The 20,235-nt window shown below is 37.7% G+C and overlaps 2 protein-coding genes across 2 annotated transcripts in view; one reads left to right on the top strand and one right to left on the bottom strand.

Annotated features, from left to right (window-relative positions):
• LOC137236526 (cell division cycle 5-related protein-like) overlaps positions 1–20,235 on the bottom strand; it is a 276,855-nt gene that overhangs the window by 88,991 nt on the left and 167,629 nt on the right. The gene's annotated exons all lie outside the window — the stretch shown is intronic.
• pygo (pygopus) overlaps positions 14,507–20,235 on the top strand; it is a 35,013-nt gene continuing 29,284 nt past the window's right edge. Inside the window, exon 1 of the mRNA XM_067759237.1 lies at positions 14,507–15,662. The gene's annotated coding sequence lies outside the window, so the exon portion shown is untranslated. The remainder of the gene's footprint in view (positions 15,663–20,235) is intronic.

The raw sequence follows: 20,235 nt of genomic DNA, 5'->3' as shown, positions 1-20,235 counted from the left end.
ATCATGGGATTGGAAGGACTTCCTTGTAAAACACATGAACTTACATTTAGGTAGGTTTAGTGACATGGCGTTTACATTACACCAGTCACCAAGACTATTCAGATCAGCCTGAAGACATGCCCTATCCACGGGTGAGCGGATAGGCATAACAAGCTTCACATCATCAGCGTACATCAACGGCTTGCAGCTCTTCAAAACACTAGGAAGGTCATTAATGAACAACAGGAACAAAACCGGACCAAGATGGCTGCCTTGGGGAACACCAGAAGTTACGTTTATGAACCGAGACCAACAATTATTAAATATAACTGTTTGTTTTCCTTCCCTCACATAAGAATAAACCCAAGATAGAAGCAAAGGAGGAAATCCTAACAGATCAAGTTTGAATAAAAGTATAGAATGAGAAACTTTATCAAATGCCTTACTAAAATCAGTATAAATAACATAACTTCTCAATTAGTCTTAAAACTGTTGGATACAAAGGTTGTAAACTCGAGCAAGTTGGACACCGTTGATTTACCCTTGCAAAAGCCATGTTGTGAAAAGTCAATTAATGAAGATACTCTAAAAGCAATCTGTTTTGTGATAATCAATTCAAATAGCTTAGGAATAGTGTTGAGTTTGGCTATTCCCCTATAATTTATAACCCACGTTCTGCTTCCATTTTTATGCAGTGGTATAATGAATGATTCTTTCCACTTCTTGGGGAATACCCCTTGCTTCAGGGACGCATTAAACAAACAGGTTAGAGGTCGATATAAGTACAGAACTTTCGGGTTCAGCGCCATTGCATGATTGTTTTGATCCAATTTTTCTTTTGGCTCCTCTGTTCGGAACCGATTTTGCTTTCGGTTTAATTTTTGTATACTAGTTCGGTTGTAGTACTGACTTCAATTACGGTTCCGGGTTTTCCTTCTGGCTTTAGGTTGGATCTGGTATCGATACCTGCTACGGTAAAAGTTCGGCTTGGAATATTTCCATTTTCAACTCCAGTATCGGTTATACTCCAGTTTTTTTCTTGTCATCATATGGATGATATAAATAATCCAAAAGTAAATCTATAGCATGTAAAACATAATTGTCTAGCAATATTTTCTCTTCGCAAACTGTTTGTGGCGCTGATAAGGGTCGCTTTTCGTAGGTATAATTGTTTAGCATTTTTTTTCTCTTTGTTGACTAGTGGTGGCCCTGATAAGGGCCGTTTTGCGTATACCTGTATAGTATATCTTCGCTCTTTGTAAACTAATGGTGGCCCTGAAACTAGGGGAGGTTACTGCGTCTGGGTTTCACGACTTATTCGTGGTACATCATGCATATCCGTTTGTGCTGCAGCTGTTCCGTGCGAAGTATTGACCTTTCGCTCCAACATTGTCACTTAAAAAAAAGCGATCATGTAGAAGGGACTTTATTAGTTATCCTTCATCCTTCCTTCACATTGTAGCGGCGAAAGTATTGCCCGATATTTTGGTAGATAACTGTAGGAATGACCGTTGGGGACGATGAGATAACTTCCGTTTTTTTTGCAAACTCTTGATTAGCACTGCTAAGTCATATATAAAATTATATTATATTTTTTATCTTACTAAATTTGGGAAACAATATTTACATCAAAGACGGTAAATATAGCGATGGAGTGGAGTTGGGTATCAAATTTACTCTCTGAGCTCCCACAATAAGGTCACAGGCTTGAAAATGGAGCGAAAAAATTAAGACATTTTAGGGAAGCTAACGCCACAAGCTTTTTCCCAATTTTTCCTCGTCCTTGATCTTGCGGGGTAATTCTTTACTTTAGCTCACAACTGCAAAAACTCGTGCAAAAATATCGGGACAGGTGTCAAAAAAATGCGTTTTGGACTCAGGACGACGAATCCGAAAGCGAAAATTAAAATTGAAAAATGGCACCGGAGCGCTCCGAAACCGGGGGTGGAATCCATAGTATTTTTGCGCAGGTAATAGTCTAGTTGAGGGGTCGACTGCTAATACGCTACAATAAATATCGAGAGAGGTGTCAAACGACGCGCCTTGACATCAGTATTAATAATTCGAAGGCGGAAAATAAAAATTTTAATTCGTTCAAAAGATATTAACGAAAAACCGAAAAAAGAATTTTAAAGAAAGTAATTTTGCGCAGAACACCGTTCTGCGTTGGCGGCCTTCGGCCGCGCTTATAAAAAATTACCATGGGAGACCAAATCTATATCCGCGCAAAACTCTTTTACCCACATTTTTTTTTTGCGGGTACGCGACACCATCAAAATTACAACAGCCACATGAAAATTTTCAACTTTGTAAATATATCTGGAAAGAAATAAAATTTTCAATATCCGTTTTCGGATTCGTGGTCCTGGTTCCAAAGCGCATCTTTTGACACCTCTCCCGATATTTTTGGACGAGTTTTAGTAGTTGTGAGCTAAAGTAAAAATTACCTAATAAATTTTCACATCAAAAGTAAATAAACAAAAAATGTAAACATAAACAAAGTTTGACATTTTATGACCACCTTCGAATAAAAAAACATATAAAATGCAACTCTGATGCTTTTACCTGGTTATTGTACCATGGATTTAACCCACAGAGCAGAGATCTGCAATGAGTAGTTGCAAACTGAACGCGACATAGGCAAAGTCACAATAAAATATGATTTTAAGTTAGTTAACACTGTTTGACACAATTTTATATGTGCTCTCTGTCAAAAATGCTTCAACTAACTTAGTCACATATCATATGCCCCAATATATTCGGATCATGATATAAAAAATCGTGTACTCATACTCAGTCAGGGTTATTCAAACGTAGCGATTCGTATCAGTAATTGGGTTGAGAGTCTTTTTTCATCCTGACACCGCGTTAGCGTTGAACGCGAAAGATCTGACAACCGAAGATGCTGATATCCGCGACGTTTTTATCGATGGGTTGTTGACAGTTGGCTCAACGTATCGTTTCAAAAGCACAATTTCTTTCACTCAGCTGATAACTGATTACCTGAGCTAGCAGTTGCGCTTTGAAATTCACCCTTCGAAGCAAACTTTTTCTTCGTATTTCAATTAAAATTTCATACGAAAACAAACCAAACACGAGAATAGTTCGTGAGAGACCGTTGTAGCTTGTAACCATATACATCATAGCTTATACTTACACAATAATTTTTGTATGTAAACGAATAGATCAGGCTAGCTGCGCTTGGTTGTTTTATACATACTCATACCCAAATTGCTGCGGATATATTAGATCATGAACCAATAAACAGATCCCGCATTAAAAAATGAGAGAGCAAAAAATCATAGTTAGCCGTGAAATAAATTTTCTCGGCGTGACGTCACGCTTTTGACAACATGTTTCATTACTGACGCAGTGTTCAGACTTTATTCCAATCGGAGTATTTTGCTCCGTTCTTACATAAGTAGTATTACTACCTAATATCTTTTGGTTGAAGTTTTTATTGTATACGTATGAAAAGCTGATAGTTTACAAGTGACGATTGGATGAAATGACGTGAATTCTATGTTTATGTCTTCATACATGTTTCTTCACATTTTGCTCACAGTTTTTGTACTTTTTTCGTACGGAATGAGAAAAGAAGAAGTAAAATGTAAGCCAAAAATGTGTTCGGGTGTGATCTGTAAATCCTGGCAAAATTTAACATACAGCACTTCTGGAAGTACGTTGAGTCAGTGAGGTCAGCTAACCCTGTTTTGCGATAATAGTCGCCAATTGGGGGACCAACCGATGTAAAATTTTCCTCCAACTGTCTCTCCCAACTCTTTCCTCTGTTTACAAGCTGCCGGAGCGTATTCGTTCATCCGCATAGCATGCCTTAGCTAGCGAAGCCTTGGGATTTTCAATCGTTGCACTATCGTCATGTCTGCGTAAAGCTCATATAACTCATCATTATACCTCCTTCGACACTCGCCGTCGACATCACGGATATAACTATAAACCTTCCGGAAAACTTTTCTCTCGAATACTCCAAGAGCCATTTCATCTTCTCTCGACACCTTCCATGATTCCGAGCCATACATCAGGACAGGTATTATGAGTGACTTATAGAGCGAGAATTTTGTTCGTCGAGGGAGGACTTTACTTTTAAATTGCCTGAAGAAACACTAGTTGGCAAGTAATTCTCCGTTTGATTTCTAAGCCAACATTGTTTTTGCTTTTAATGCTGCTTCCCAAATGAACGAAATCCTTCACAGTCTCGAATTTATATCCGTCAACAGTGACGTAGCTACAAAGGTCACGAGGACAGCAAGTACTTCGTCTTGTCCAAATTTACTGCAATACTCACTTTTTTTTGCTTCTTTATCTTCGCCTCCATGTTTGAACAGCCCGGCGGGAATCCCGTCATTACTTGGCACCTTGTGATTTTTAGCCGTGATATTGGATGCCGGGGAGTGTTTTTCATCATCGGCGATCGGGGTATCGGGTTCGTCTTCCCCATCACTCTGTATGTCAGTTAACAGGTCGCCATTATAGTTCCTACAGGAATCTGCCCCGGTCTTGAAACCTTCTGTCATTAAAAGAGCATGAAACATGTATGGTAACCGAAAATAATAATATTTTTTCGCGATAAATATCCGGGGATATAGAATGTGGTGGGTTAATGGGAGCATTAATGGGGCATCCTACACGTGCATCTGATAAGGCAGATAACTTTTTTTACTAAGAAACATTTTATGGCAAAAACACAATCAAAAGGTTTGCCAAGCCACCTAATCAATTTGATGTTAGTTGGTCGCCCGCTTTCAAAAAGGAAGAAAAAATATACTCCGAAAATTTTATTTTACTCCGGCGTAGTCGTTTGCTCAGGTAACAGTTTTAAATACTCCGAACACTGTTAGCGAAATATGAGAGAAATGTAATAAATCGAAAAACTTCAAAAGCGCTACGTCATCAAACTTTTTTTTCAAATTCGATTACAAATACAACAATTCCGGAATGCGGGGTCTTGGCTCATTCGATTATGATATTAGAGTATCAAAAAACTTAGCTAATGCCGATCTCTGCCACAGAGAAAATTTGTTGGTTATGAATGTGGATTTTTTCTGATTTATTATTAGTATTTGTTACCCAATGCCAAGGTGAGCACGTGCCGAGTGGTGTTCGGAGTTTTTTCAAAGTTAAAAAAAAAATGATAAAAGCTTTAATATAAATAAAACTATTGTTTTAGTAACAACAGAAACGCCTTATATATTCTATATATATAAATTCGTAAGGATTGTCTCACTTTAAAATTTGAGTTAAATAATCTAAAGTTTTTTTTTGAAACTGAATCGTGTGAGTGTGCGAATTTTCACCGAGAAATATAACACTTTATGAGTTCATTGTAACCTTTAACGATAATTAGGCTTTTTCGTCTTCGACAAAAAAATTCTATATTGTACATAATTATATATTTTTAACATTAAAACTTTACACCTAAATTATTAAATCTTACAGTTTATATCACAGTAGTAATTGTTCTAATAAAAGCGTGTTACATTGCGATAGCAAGAAAAGGAGATCCTAAATGTACTTAATTATACCATCAAAATTTAACACGGTTTTTATTAGAACAATTAGGACTGTGATATAAACTGTAAGATTTAATAATTTAGGTGTAAAGTTTTAATGTTAAAAATATATAATTATGTACAATATAGAATTTTTTTGTCGCAGACGAAAAAACGTAATTATCGTTAAAGGTTACAATGAACTTATAAAGTGTTATATTTCTTTAGAGTCAATTTATTGTTTACTTTTTAGTTAATTTTATTAACCAATAATAAAAGCTTATTTTTAAAAAAGTTTTTTGCTTTAATTTTATTCATGATAGAATTTGTTTTTGTGTTTTGAAGTTCCGATAAAGTTTCGTCAGTTTTTTTAGCTTGGAATCCAAGCAAAAATAAAGTAGTGTCATATATGCTTAAGGTAAGGCCATATTAGGCTGCACTACGCAGCACTGCAATTCACTGCAAAATATTCTTTGCATGTATGCTTATGGGGCAATTCACATTTAGCGTCATCACCACTGCGCGACCCGGCACAGCGCTTCAAATTTGATCAACTAAGCAAAAAAAGCCGCATAGGGAAGTGTCGCGCAGTGCTGCTGCCGCTAGTTGTGAATTACTTGGCGGCAAACCCGCGAGGCAAATTGTATTTGAGGAATGAGAAAATGAGAAAAAATTATACTTGCGCCGAAATATCCAAAGAAATTGGATGAATTTGTTGCAACAGGTGTTAAATTATAACCAATTGGGCAAGGATCTAATGAAAACACCCTCAATCGTGGTTTTTTCTTACTATATTATTGTTATATCTGCTGATACAGAAACCTTCGATTCTAGTACAATCGCCAAAAAAAGTTAACATAAATTAGGCTAAAAATAATTTAACACATCTCACAGGTCTAGATATAGAAATATATAAAAGAATTATCAAATTCAAATAGCAAACAAACACTGGTTTGGAGGCCAAAAATATATAAGCGCAGTTTTTTTTTTGTGGGTACTACAAAATCATCAAAATTACAGAACCACATGAAAATTTTCAATTTTGTTTGCAAATATCTCCGGAAAGAAATAATATTTTCAATTTCCGCTTTCGGATTCGTGATCCTGGGTCCAAAGCGCGTATTGACACCTCTAACGATATTTTTGGACGAAGTTGTGAGCTAAAGTAGCATTCACCATTCACTTCTAACGTGCTAGCTACACACAATACAGAAGTATGTATATATATATGTATATTACAAAGAACTTACCTAAATTAAGGGTGGGGATAGCACTAAGCTTTAAACATTTCCCCAACCTTACACCTTCCTCAAAATGACAGCTGCAGACAAATGAATTTTTACGGGGAAGGTCTTCATAAGTGGGGATTTGCAGATTATCCCTCCACGTTTGTTGCTCCTCCTTACTCCTCGAAAACGAAAACAAGTTACGTTTTTCGATGTGCTATCGGAAGTACAAGCGAGAACGCGACACTTTCGAAATTTCGGCATTTTCTAAATTAATAGTTTAAAGTTTAAAGAAAAACCAAATTGCAATCTCGACCGACCGAATTGAAATAAATTAATCGAATAATGAGACGGCCGTTGAAATCTCATTTTTGAAATTTGAAAGCAAACATGGGCCATGAATATTCACAGTTATTTTCTATCATATTTCTCTCATTGGACGGTTTCTTCTTTGAAATTTGAAAGCAACCATGGCACATGGTGGAACTAGGGTGAGGTGGCAGCCACTACTTGCGAACATAAATAATAGTCCAAGTACTTCGTTCTTGTAAATTCGATGGACAAATGTCAAAATCGTACTGCGCGCCGCAAGTTGATGTATCAAATCAAATAAAAAAGCATACAATCTCAAATGCTTGTTGCAACCTTGCACCTGTTACCTGTTAGAATTTGAGACCTGATATTTGCAACGTTTTGCTTTGCTTTTTGCTTTCAGCTTTGTTACTATTTCCGAAATTAAAATAAATTGTTGTATAAATTTTTATTGTATATCAGCCGTGTTTTTTAACACGCGTATATCCGTTTACGTTTAAACTTTAGATGGACTGCTAAGTGACAAACTTTAAATACACCTCTGAAATTGCTGCGCATAAATTTTGTCCTACTAAATTTCAATACGCATTATACTCAGATGTAACTGAAATATGTGTCTTTGTTTCACCCTCTACACTAATTCTATGTATTCTATGTGTGTCCACAATTCATCGCAACTGATACAGCTATATGTTATACCCTATGGCCATCAGAGCGTTGTGTCTCCGCTTTTCGATACACCCTATTGCTGTAGATAGTTGTTTAACCACAGCCGCTAGATGGGTCTCCTAAGCATTATCTAAGCGAGGATAGGCGTTTTTTCACGCGTAAACGAAACGTATACGCGTGTAAAAAAAACACGGCTATTTTAAACCATGTTCCATGTTATGTTTATTTAAAATAGGTTTTCCGTTTTCTGGCAAAATACTCTGCTTTCTTTAGGCAATAAAATGAGATAAGTAAAAATACTCTGCTTTCTTTTGTGGGTTGGGTGGGTGGTTGGTGGGTGGGTATGTGGGGTTGTTGTGGGGGTGTATGGCAAGGGGAAGGGGGGGGGGGGGTTAGTTTCCTCCTCGAAACACAAGAATTCTGTTAAGTTCCTCTGCCAAACGCCAAACACAAGAATTCTGTTATCCTCTGCAAAACCAGAAAAATCAAACTGCTTCACTTAGAAAGTTTGAATGCCACATACCACATACATTGTTTATATTTTCTGCCTGTGCCAAACGCTAGCAAACTTGAATAGATGCTTTACACACAGATGGCGCTGGACGATAATCCCGTTTGACACACATATTTATGCATACTTTATACCGAGATGGCACTGGAGTGCGAATAGCGACATGCATTCACAAATCACACAAGATTGCGCATTGCGCATGTAATCATTAGATCAGCTATTTTTATGACGTATGAGTTGACTCTTTTCCTTTAGCTCTTTTTTTGTCGCTCTTTTTTTATTCGTTCAAGAGTCAACTATGACATTGATGCACAGAACGAAGCAATTTTGGACTCGTGAATGCGCAATAAGACATGGGCAGTTCCATGCAAGAAGCGACAAAAAAACGTGAGAGAAAAGCGAGAACACTTGGACTGGTTTTTGTAATCGTCTATTAAAAAGATGTTCGTTCCTTTATACATTTCCTTTAACGAACTGTAACTGACATGTGGTCTGAGCTGATGGTGTTGCTTAACAATATTTTGCGTAGTCGTATATGTTTTTCGGTGAAACAGACATAGCGGCATAGGTGATGTGTATTTATTCTTTTATCGCAAGTTTTCTCAGAGATTTATCGCATTGTGACAATCTGGTCGATGGTAGATTTATCAGGTCCGAAGCCCCACTGATAAGGTCCAATCAGCCGATTCACGGTGGGCTTCAATCTTTCACACAATACACTTGACGGGGCCTTTATGCGATATTAAGAAGGCTTATTGTCAAAGAACACTTTGATTCCAATAGTGAAGCATGCACTAGTCTAACCATACTTTGCAAAGAAGCTGATGCATGCACCATATCAACTCTTTGCCAACCTATTTGAATAGCTCCGCAGGCAATCCATCAGCGCCCCCGAACTTATTCTTTTTTAATCTGGTTATTGTTATTCTGAGTTCGTCATAATTGATTCCATCATCAATGATTGCGGGATAGGATTCATCGTCCCTGGAGAGGAGAGCAGGGATTGTGGGATTGGATTCATCGTCCCTGGAGAGGAGGGCAGCGAAGTGCTCCCTCCATAATAGGAGCGTTCCATTGCGTTATCGAGCTCTGGCTCACGATCAAATCTCATTGTAACGATCTGGATCAACTTTATGAGAGCGGGTAGCACCAAATTATCTTTTTTTTTTTTTTTTTTTATTTAATAATTTGGGAAAATGAACAGGACGGAAATGACATCAGGATGGACAAGGCAACAACTGTTTCGATTATACCTTGTAAATCTCTTTAAAGCCTCCGGGAGTGGGATTCGAATCCGCACTGCTACGATAGTTGAAATGGTTACAAACGCATTCAGCTACGTCATGCCTTAGTTGTTGTAAAGTTTTTCCCAATTTTCTTCTTTTGCATATACTAATCTGCTACACATCACATACTTCGTATGTAATTATGTGTTGAAGTTATGCATGTTTGTAAGGCGGTTTCAGAGAAACTGGTATTGTTGCTGTTTTTTTGTTCTATTTATAGAACTACAACGAATTAACCAAATGTTGTCTGTTTGTAAGAGTTTATCGGGGATTGCCCGTATTGCTTTAAATGTATGAAAACATTTATTTCAAGCAATTTTTATTTTTATAATTTATTTAATAATTTGGGAAAAATTTAAACAACGTGACATCAGGACGGACAAAGCGGCAGCTGTTTCAATTACACCTTGTAAATCTTTTCAAAGCCTTTTCTCCCAGGAGTGGGATGCGAACCCGCACTCCTACGATAGTTGAAATGGTTACAAACGCATTCAGCTACGTCATGCCTTAGTTGTTGTAAAGCTTTTGCCAATTGCCTTCTTTTGCATATATTAATCTTCTATACATCACATACTTCGTACGTAATTATGTGTTGAAGTTATGCATGTTTGTAAGGCGGTTTCAGAGAAACTGGTGTTGGTGCTGTTTTTTTGTTCTATTTATAGAACTACAAAGAATTAACCAAATGTTGTCTGTTTGTAAGAGTTAATCGGGGATTGCCCGTATTGCTTTAAATGTATGAAAACATTTATTTCAAGCAATTTTTAATTTTATAATTTATTTAATAATTTGGGAAAAATTTAAACAACATGACATCAAGACGGACAAGGCGACAGCTGTTTCGATTATACCTTGTAAATCTCTTCAAAGCCTTTTCTCCCGGGAGTGGGATGTGAACCCGCACTCCTACGATAGTTGAAATGGTTACAAACGCATTCAGCTACGTCATGCCTTAGTTGTTGTAAAGTTTTTCCCAATTGCCTTCTTATGCATATATTAATCTTCTAAACATCTTCGTATGTAATTATGTGTTGAAGTTATGCATGTTTGTAAGTCGGCTTCAGAGAAACTGGTATTGTTGCTGTTTTTTTGTTCTATTTATAGAACTACAACGAATTAACCAAATGTTGTCTGTTTGTAAGAGTTAATCGGGGATTGCCCGTATTGCTTCAAATGTATGAAAACATTTATTTCAAAGAATTTTTAATTTTATAATTTATTTAATAATTTGGGAAAATTTTGAACACCGTGACATCAGGACGGACAAGGCGACAGCTGTTTCGATTATACCTTGTAAATCTCTTCGAAGCCTTTTCTCCCGGGAGTGGGATTTGAACCCTCACTCCTACGATAGTTGAAATGGTTACAAACGCATTCAGCTACGTCATACCTTAGTTGTTGTAAAGCTTTTCCCAATTGCCTTCTTTTGCATATATTAATCTTCTATACATCACATACTTCGTATGTAATTATGTGTTGAAGTTATGCATGTTTGTAAGTCGGCTTCAGAGAAACTGTTATTGTTGCTGTTTTTTTTTTGTTCTATTTATAGAAATACAACGAATTAACCAAATGTTGTCTGTTTGTAAGAGTTAATCGGGGATTGCCCGTATTGCTTCAAATGTATGAAAACATTTATTTCAAGGAAGTTTAATTTTATAATTTATTTAATAATTTGGGAAAAATTTTAACACCGTGACATCAGGACGGACAAGGCGACAGCTGTTTCGATTATACCTTGAAACTCTCTTCAAAGCCTTTTCTCCCGGGAGAGGGATGCGAACCCACACTCCTACGATAGTTGAAATGGTTACAAACGCATTCAGCTACGTCATGCCTTAGTTGTTGTAAAGCTTTTCCCAATTGCCTTCTTTCGCATATATTAATCTTCTATACATCACATACTTCGTATGTAATTATGTGTTGCAGTTATACATGTTTGTAAGGAGGTTCTTTGTTGTTGTTGTTGTTGTAGCGATAAGGTTGTTCCCCGAAGGCTTTGGGGAGTGTTATCGATGTGATGGTCATTTGCCGGATACAGATCCGGTACGCTTCGGTAACACAGCATCATTAAGGTGCTATCCCGCCCATCTCGGGAACGATTTATATGGCCACGTTAAACCTTCAGTCCATCCCTCTATCCCCGCCCAAGTTTCATGGGGCGCTTGGGGTTCGCCAGAGCTTCGTCTGTTAATGAAACAGGATTCGCCGCGGATAGGTGAGGTTGACAATTGGGCTTGGAGAAGCTATATATTGCGCTGGAACCCTGAAGGGTTGCGCTACACAGCCCCTTGAATCTGGTATTTTAGTCGCCTCTTCCGACAGGCATATTATTTCAGTGCTACCATATTTCAACTATGTGGTCGGCTCATCTCATCAGCTGACTATATTTTTTTCATTTCACTGGAGTAGGGATTGTCAGAAGGAGATGACGAACTCAAAATGAAACCAACAAATTGACAACATTTTCTTACTACACACAAAAGCTTCTAAGTTTTCGTTTTCATTCCATTCGTCTAACACCAACACGCTGATTTTGACAATCTGAACAAACTGTAGAGATGAGCCAACCATATAGTTGAGCCATGAGTGCTACCAACTCAAAAGTGGTTAGCTGTCGAAAAATCTACTACAGGAAACGATACGAACAGGGCCCGAATTACGTATTCCGTGAACTGAACACTCGTCTCTTAAAAGTACTTATTTGGTGTTACGTGATACGTGAACGAATAGCTGCTATCGAAATTCGGTGAACGTACACAACAAATCGTAAACGTCAAAAAATTTCATACGATAGCAAAAAGACGTTCGAGTGCATTAAAAATTGGTTGTAGTTTGAAAATTAAACGAATTAATTTATAGTTCTTACGTTTTAAATTTGTTTTTATAAAAGTAAAGTGATCTTAGCACAACTAAAAAGGAAAATTTTATCAAACATTAAAAGGAAAATTTCGGGTTTAATAATGTAAGTAAATAAATATAAAATTAGTTAAAAGTATTTATAATATAAAATGTTTGTTTCCCCAAAGGACGCATCTAAATAAGCTTAATTATAAGCAAAAGGAGATGATGGGAGAATTTATGCAGCAGCACCCCAACCTGGCCAAAAACATCATACCAAATTGTGCGCAAGGAAAGGCGACATCTCAACGATTGTGGGAGGATCTATCTAAAAAACTTAACGCTGTAGGCCAACCTATGAAAGATGCAAAAATGTGGAGAAAGGTAAATCAAACAACCGATCGGAACACTCATCTCTTGGTATGATAATTTGTAATTCTGTGATATTTATAATTTGTAGGTATGTACATATATGCTGACCAAAAATACCAAGCGAAGCGAAAACTAACTTTTAACCGGAGCTCAAAGTCTCGGACTGGTGGTGGACCATACGAGGAGAAATTGATAACATCAGCGGAGGAAAATATCATTGAAGCAAGAGGAGGAACTCTCTTCCATCTCTTTTTTATATTTATTATTAAGTGTGCACTCATCACTAGAATTACCTGTGTAAAGGCTCCATTACTGATACTTAGCATAGACTTGGCGTAAACTTGGCAACTTAGCCACGATTATACTCCACTTAGCGCATACAATCTGGCATCATAATCAGGTTTGAAATTTACTTTTAAATAAATGTCAATTTGTATCACAAAATGTCAAAATGACATGGAAACAAACAAATGGCATCTCAAAATGTAAACGTCACTTAGAACTTACATAGAAAATTAAAATTCAACAGACTTCTAAGTCAAGTTAAGTGTTGCCAAGTTTTGAGTAATCAGTAACATGCACTGTTCATTTAACAGAACTATAAGTGACAGTTCTCAAGTCAAGTCAAGTCTATGCTAAGTATCAGTAATGGAGCCTTTAATTTCTTTGTAAGCAATTCTTTTCCCCTTTTTTCCTTTTAAAAGTTGCTTAGGAATTTATTCCACAATGTAAATAAATAATTTTTCTTATTTACAATCAGAATATGACATTTAACTGTCAAAGTATCTATTACAAATCACCATTCAATCTATTACTGCCTGTCATAAATTACGATACGTTACTGAACGTACCTCATAATACCAATATTGCCATTCGTACGATCAGTCACGTAATCTTCATTCGTACGATTGCCGTTTCGATCACGGAATATGTAATTCGAGCCCAGAACTGCTGTACGGATCAGAAATTGAACCAAATAAATATCAGGATCACAACATTGTTGTTGCATTTTAATGTTAAATTTCTAACCGTATCTGGTTCACGTGTCACGTTTTTGACCGAACTCTCAAGCCCGTAGGAATCAATGTGTGCGTCTGTGTACATGCACATAAGATATTTGTGTGTGTATTGTTTACAAATAAGCACTGTTGCCATTGACCATTTTGCATGTATGCTTATGGAAACATCAACTTTTTCCAATTTAATTTATGATATTGTAAAAGGCCGGAATACTATTAAATAAGTATAAATAGATTAAATATTTATAATCAGCACTTTTACATAATTATTTCAAATTATTTTCACAATTTTTCAAACTTTAATTAGGCGTTTTTGCATAAAACTGCAAACCGTCAAAAATTAGCGCACAAAAGTTTACTAGGCAACTCTGTCTAGTGAGAGAGCGATCAGCTGACACGTTCTTACGGAAAAAATCAAAATTGTTTTGATTTCTACGTTCCGGGGTACGTACGTACGGGCGTTGCACGTCGGTGAGTTTTCGTTTACATTGCACACTCAGCTGACACGTTTTTGGTACGTACGTTCGTGAGTAGCTTCCGCATTACTGGGACTGTTGGTTTGACAGTGCGATACCACCCGTCGTTATACTCCAAGCTGTTTTTATAGAAAGAGAAACAGAAAATACATAGTTTTTGGACGACCTCGGGCTACCGCGGGTTCACCAAAGAACTTAGAGTGTATTTCCTTTTTTACTCCAATTCGCGTTTAACGAAAGTTGTTGGATTCTTTTTTAACGATACGTGTTGGGACTTTCTTAACGAAGAATAAGAAGAAAACAAATTAAGAATTGAATGGCGTTACTGAAAGTAGAGGCAAAAATTCATTGTCAAAAATAGAACAAATTTATTAAAATATATTATAATAAATTTTCATAAAAAAGTGATAAGAAAAACGTATGAATCGAGCGCGCAGCTAACCACAGCATTCAAATACAAGAAAACGTGCATTGAATCGAATTTGCCAGCAAGTTAGCGGCGATATTGTGTGCGTACAGACGTGTGTGCATTATTTGGGAAAAGCGAGGACTTCTAGTCGTCGACGACAACGGCCAGTGCACACAAGAAAAAATAGCAACAATTAAAGCCGCAGCTTCATTTAGACCTTTAATCCTTTTAATTTTTGTAATTTTGTTTCAAATTATGGGAAAGGTAAAAACTGCACGACTACGATAAATCATTATTAAATTATAGTTTGTTGGCGCACACTTAAAATACAACTGCGAAGTGTTTTAACGATTTGAAACAAAACGCTGTGCACGCTTTACACTTGAAAGCTTCAATATCCAAGCCGTTATTTATTCACTGTGTAAATGAAATAAACGAATATACTGCTTTTAAGTATTTTAAGCAATATGCATATTGTGCATTGTGAAAATAGTTTGGTAAGAGTTGCATACGCTAGTGAAAAGATAGCAGATTCCTCAGCCGCTATGGCCTCAGTAGTGGGCAAGCAAACATTCAGAAAAATGTGAACCGTGCGAAGAGGCTGCGCTGTTAAAGAACAATAAAAGAACAAGAAGCAGCAGCACCAATAGCTGTTGAAACATAAAAAGACAAAGAGTGTTGCCAAAAGGCATCAGGAGGAGTGGAAAAGTGAAAAAGTTAAAGTGTAGAAGAAAGGTACGTGAAGAAGGAAAGAAGACCTTTAGATGAAGAACTAGCCTTAGTATATGTAGCACCAGTAATTTTTGTTTTGCACCCAAAACATGAGAAATTTGAAATATTTTTATGCAAAGATCTGCGTTAAGTGAAAGAATCAAAACAATTTTGCTGGAATTTTTTTGTTTAACCGAATTGCACCCAGGACTGCATAGTGAACAACAACAATGCATTCAATTCAATACATGGACGTAGGGAGCAAGAAGTGAAGCTGATTGGATTTCCAGTAGCATTAGATGTTATTCCTCAATGATATTTATGTCATGGAAACTTTGCAGGTTAGTCATAGTGAAATCGTTCTTTTGTACATATTTTAATGTTAAGGATTAAGAAATTCAATCATTTTAATCGCGACATGAATTTTTCCTTGAAAGTGATTGTTAAGTCAAGCACACTTTCATATCCTTCGCCAAATTGACCCAATCGCCATGGGATTAGAAAAAGTATTGCCATTTATGGTCAGAGAATAAGCACGCACGCTCTTATCAAGCCTTAGTACTGAATTTCTGAAAAGCAATCGGCCTGACTTTGGCTGTCTGGGCGGGATGTTGACAGAAAAGGTGTTGTATTAGCGATAGTTAAAGACACTGTCAAAGGGTTTTTGGGGTCATATCTAGGCTTATAATTGACAACTAGAAAGATATGCGCGCTCAAACAACTTTTTGGATCCCATTGACAAATAAATGAATGGAACGAAATAATTGACAACTGGCGCAGTGTGATAATAGTGGCATCTTCTCCCACACCGAAGTGGCTAGATCTAAGTGCCGGCAATTTGTAGAAAAGTTGAAGGGAAATTGGAAGAAAAGTTCGGCCAAAATAGTATTATAGTTTTTATTTTTTTTTATCATTTTAATTGTTATTATTTAAATTTATATTATTTTAATTTATATTATTACGAATGACTAGTATAGGATGGCGAAGCAGTACAACACACTGTAGGCTAGGGTGGGTCGATTTGTATGGACGAAAGTCCGACCATCGATTTTTCGATAGGATTTGAGCTCAGGGAAAAAAATTTCACTACGCATACCCAAAAAAATTATTTGCGAGCCTTAGAAATTTCATCTTCTTGACTTTTTTCGACTTTGATTTTCAGGTTTTTTTTTCATAACCTACTAAAAAAAATTGTATTTGCTAAAAACGTTGTCGAGCACAGGTTTCGGCCTGCGTTGGATTCTTCCAGCAGGAATAAAAAGAGCCGACGCGGATCCATTGGCCTTGTGGAAATCACGCTGACGGGCTATTTTGTTATCTTTTCACTTTCCTTTTTTGAAGTTTTAGATTTTAGTGTAAGGAATGATGGGTGATGAATGCTAAGCTACTTCCATTACCAATGTGACGATCCTTTTTTGCAGGCATTGTAGTTATCCAAGAACCTAGATCCCACCCCCAGCGGGTTAGGGGGCAGAATATACCCGCGGTAGGTATGCCTGTCGTAAGAGGCGACTAAAATACCAGATTGCTCCTCATGGATCTTGGGGTCGGGAGGGAGGGATGGCCTGAAGGTCTAATGTGGCCACATAAATCGTTCACGAGATGGTCGGGCTAGCATCTTAATGGTGCTGTGTTACCGGAGCGTACCGGATCTGCATCCGGCAAAGGACCATCACATCGATAACACTCCCCAAAGCCTTCGGGGAACAACCTTATCGCTACAACAACAACCTAGATCCCATCGTATGGTTAGCTATATTTCTTCTACCCCTTCATAATGTGAGTTAGTCCTCTTATTCAAAGTTAAACTAGCTTGAAGTCCTTACTGTGAGCACAAAGGAGCGGAGAACTGCGTCTGGATTTCCGTTCATAAACACTGACTATTTAAGAAAATGGAATTGACCCGAAATGCAGGTATCGGGCACATTCTGTGAAAGATTAGTAGTTGACAGTAGAGTTATTGGATAGCTAAGTTAGGTTAGGTTTAGTTGAACCGGTCGGTCTGTTACCCCTCGCACAGACTGAATGAGTCCGCAGCGTTACCAGAAGTTTGTTTAACGACCAAACTAAAAAACCCCAACAAAAACTAGGACCTATGCTATAAATTAAATCGGATCTCTTAGCAAATACTTTAAGCTTTTTAGAACCTACGCCAAATTCCTACATCTGCTATCACTGATTAAGCCATATTTAAAGGAATATGACGCCAGAAGCCAGTCAGAATACCCATCATGAGTCAACAGTCCTCTCTTTTTAAGTCTAAGGTTGTAAGAGCTACACATGGCCTTCGACACTTTAATATAATTTAATTTATTTATTATTACAGCTGTTTAAGCTTAAACTCAAACTACTAAATACAATTGACTACATAACCATTGAATATGCTGTCGGAATGCCAAGTGAACCCGATCAGCATAGTTACTGGCATGACAAACGGGTTAGTCTGGAAGGCACTCTTTTAAGGGAGGTTGGAAAGGACGCGTTTCTGATCCTCCAGTGCGCCCAGCTTAAGGTGACATTATTCGGGACATATATTTTTCTATTATCTATTATTTTAACCTGATGAAATGTATTAGTCTCCGATCAACACAGCAAAACATGTATTGTAATGTTGCAAAAAGGTATCGGGATGCATGAAGACTCCGATCATGGATGCATGAAGACATCACCACAGCTCAACATACAATGGGATGTTAAAAAGGACATATTTCCAATCCCCTCTGTTCCAACCTTTGTTTGGCTTTATTTTCGTTGTACATCATATTATGTTCTTGTTATATTAATGCTGTCGGAAGCAAGTGATTCCGATCAGCAACAGCAAATATTGGCTGAAATTACCAAATTCAAGCGAAATAAGTTGTTGGAACGCTCTCGAATTACAGCTCTGTGCTTGGGTAAATGGCTTTCCCACTTGGTCGATCATGTGCAACTGTCGCATTCTCTTAATTTGGCCCAAACAAGCTGGGACCCGTCTATTCCCATATGCTCTGAACCCCAAATAAAGATGTATGCTTCTCCCTATCCCGATTCTTTCCATTCAATGGACACGACCACTCCCAGATTGTCATCGAAGTCCTCTAAGGCGGGTCCAAAGAAACTGACAGTTTCAACATGGGCGGGACATAGGGAAGTAGGATATTGTATGTTGATAACAGGGTTTACCGGGCGCATCCTGGCAAAGGCGTTTACCGATTCAGTGTGGATTTTGCTTAGGGCCTTTGCAAACGGCTGTGTTGGTAGGTGCCGAGTCTCATCATTGCGCTTATGGAGATGTTCTCTTAACCCCCGTTCTGATTGCAACATTTTGACAGGCCTGCAGCCTTTTCCGGTATGTGTTTTTAAGCCCAGGCGACCAAACTGGTAACTCGTAGCACATGAGCGGTGCTTTGTACGTGGTTATCAACGATTTTGTATCTTTTCCCCGGCAAGCAACTTAAGGCTTTTATTGCACCTTTCTACTTTAGATACAATTTCGGTGGCATGCGCTTTGAAGGTGAGAGTATTATCGAACGTTACCCCTAATCTTTGGGTGACTTGACAGTCGGTATCGTAGCGCCACCGACGTGCACGTCTTAAGGTTACTCCCCGAAGGCTTTGGGGAGTGTTATCGATGTGATGATCCTTTGCCGGATACAGATCCGCTACGCTCCGGTAACACAGTACCATTAAGGTGCTAGCCCGACCATATCGGGAACGATTTATTTACCTTCATGCCATCCCTCCCTCCCCATCCCCAAGTTCCATGAGGAGCTTAAGGAGGAAAAAAACTGGTATCAGAAGGTGTATATAAAGACAGTACGGAATATTTGGGATACGCTTATACATGTATTGTCAATGAGAGCTTTAGAGAAAGTGTATTCCCAGCATGCTGGAAAACGTCAACAGTGGTACCAGTTGAAAAATTTAAATGGACTGAAAAACCAGAGCATATACGGTCTATTAATACGTTGCCTAGTGATGAAAAGATTATAGAGAAAATCGTAAAAGACCGGCTTCTCGATTACCTGAATAAAAATGAAATTATTATATGTGAACAATCAGGGTTCAACACTCTTGTGAAACCGCTTTAAACCTGGTTATAGCAGAATGGAAAGAAAGCCTGTAAAAAAAATTAGTAAGAGTGTCGGTCTTCCTCGACCTAAAACGGGCATTTGAAACCATCGATAGGGTCATCCTACTGAGGAAAATGTATAACATAGGGGTACGTAATATAGTACTGCGGTGGTTTAAAAGGTACCTTGCTGGCAGAAAACAGAAAACCATAATTAGAAAAGCAACGTCGCCAGAAATTGATATTGACATAGGTCTTCCACAAGGATCTGTTCTAGCTGCAATATTATTCATGCGGATGATGCATTATTGACCATAAGCTGTCCTTCGGAGATAGAATCTATGTCTAAAATGCGAGCGGAGTGGAATGCTGTATATTTATATTATTTAACAAATAATTAGACTAAATGTAGTAAAGATTACAAATAAATTACAGAAGTATACAAAATGAACAAAATTATATTATAAAATATGTATATATATTATTAAAACAGTTGCTGGGATGGACTCTGATACCGAGCAACTGGAATTGATTATTAGTGCTGTCGGAATGGACGTGATTTCAGTTTTTATCGCTACAACAACAACAACAACAACGTGATTTCGAGCAGCTGATGTATATTTGACACACAACAAGTAGGGCTGCGATGTGTGGGAGGCTGGAAAGGATGTGATTCCAAGCCACCCGGCCAAAGTTACTGGAGCTGGTGATAAGACGTGATTTCGAGCAGCTGAAGTATATTTGGCACCCAACAAGTAGGGCTGCGATGTGTGGTTGGAAAGGACGTGATCCCAAGCAACCCGCCCAAAGTAACTGGAGCTGGTGATTATAGTGGGAGGTTGGGAAGGACGTGATTCAAAGCC

This window comes from Eurosta solidaginis, chromosome 1 (assembly GCF_040869045.1).
Source record: "Eurosta solidaginis isolate ZX-2024a chromosome 1, ASM4086904v1, whole genome shotgun sequence".
NCBI lineage: Eukaryota > Metazoa > Arthropoda > Insecta > Diptera > Tephritidae > Eurosta > Eurosta solidaginis.
This window is presented reverse-complemented; position numbering and strand designations above follow the sequence as displayed.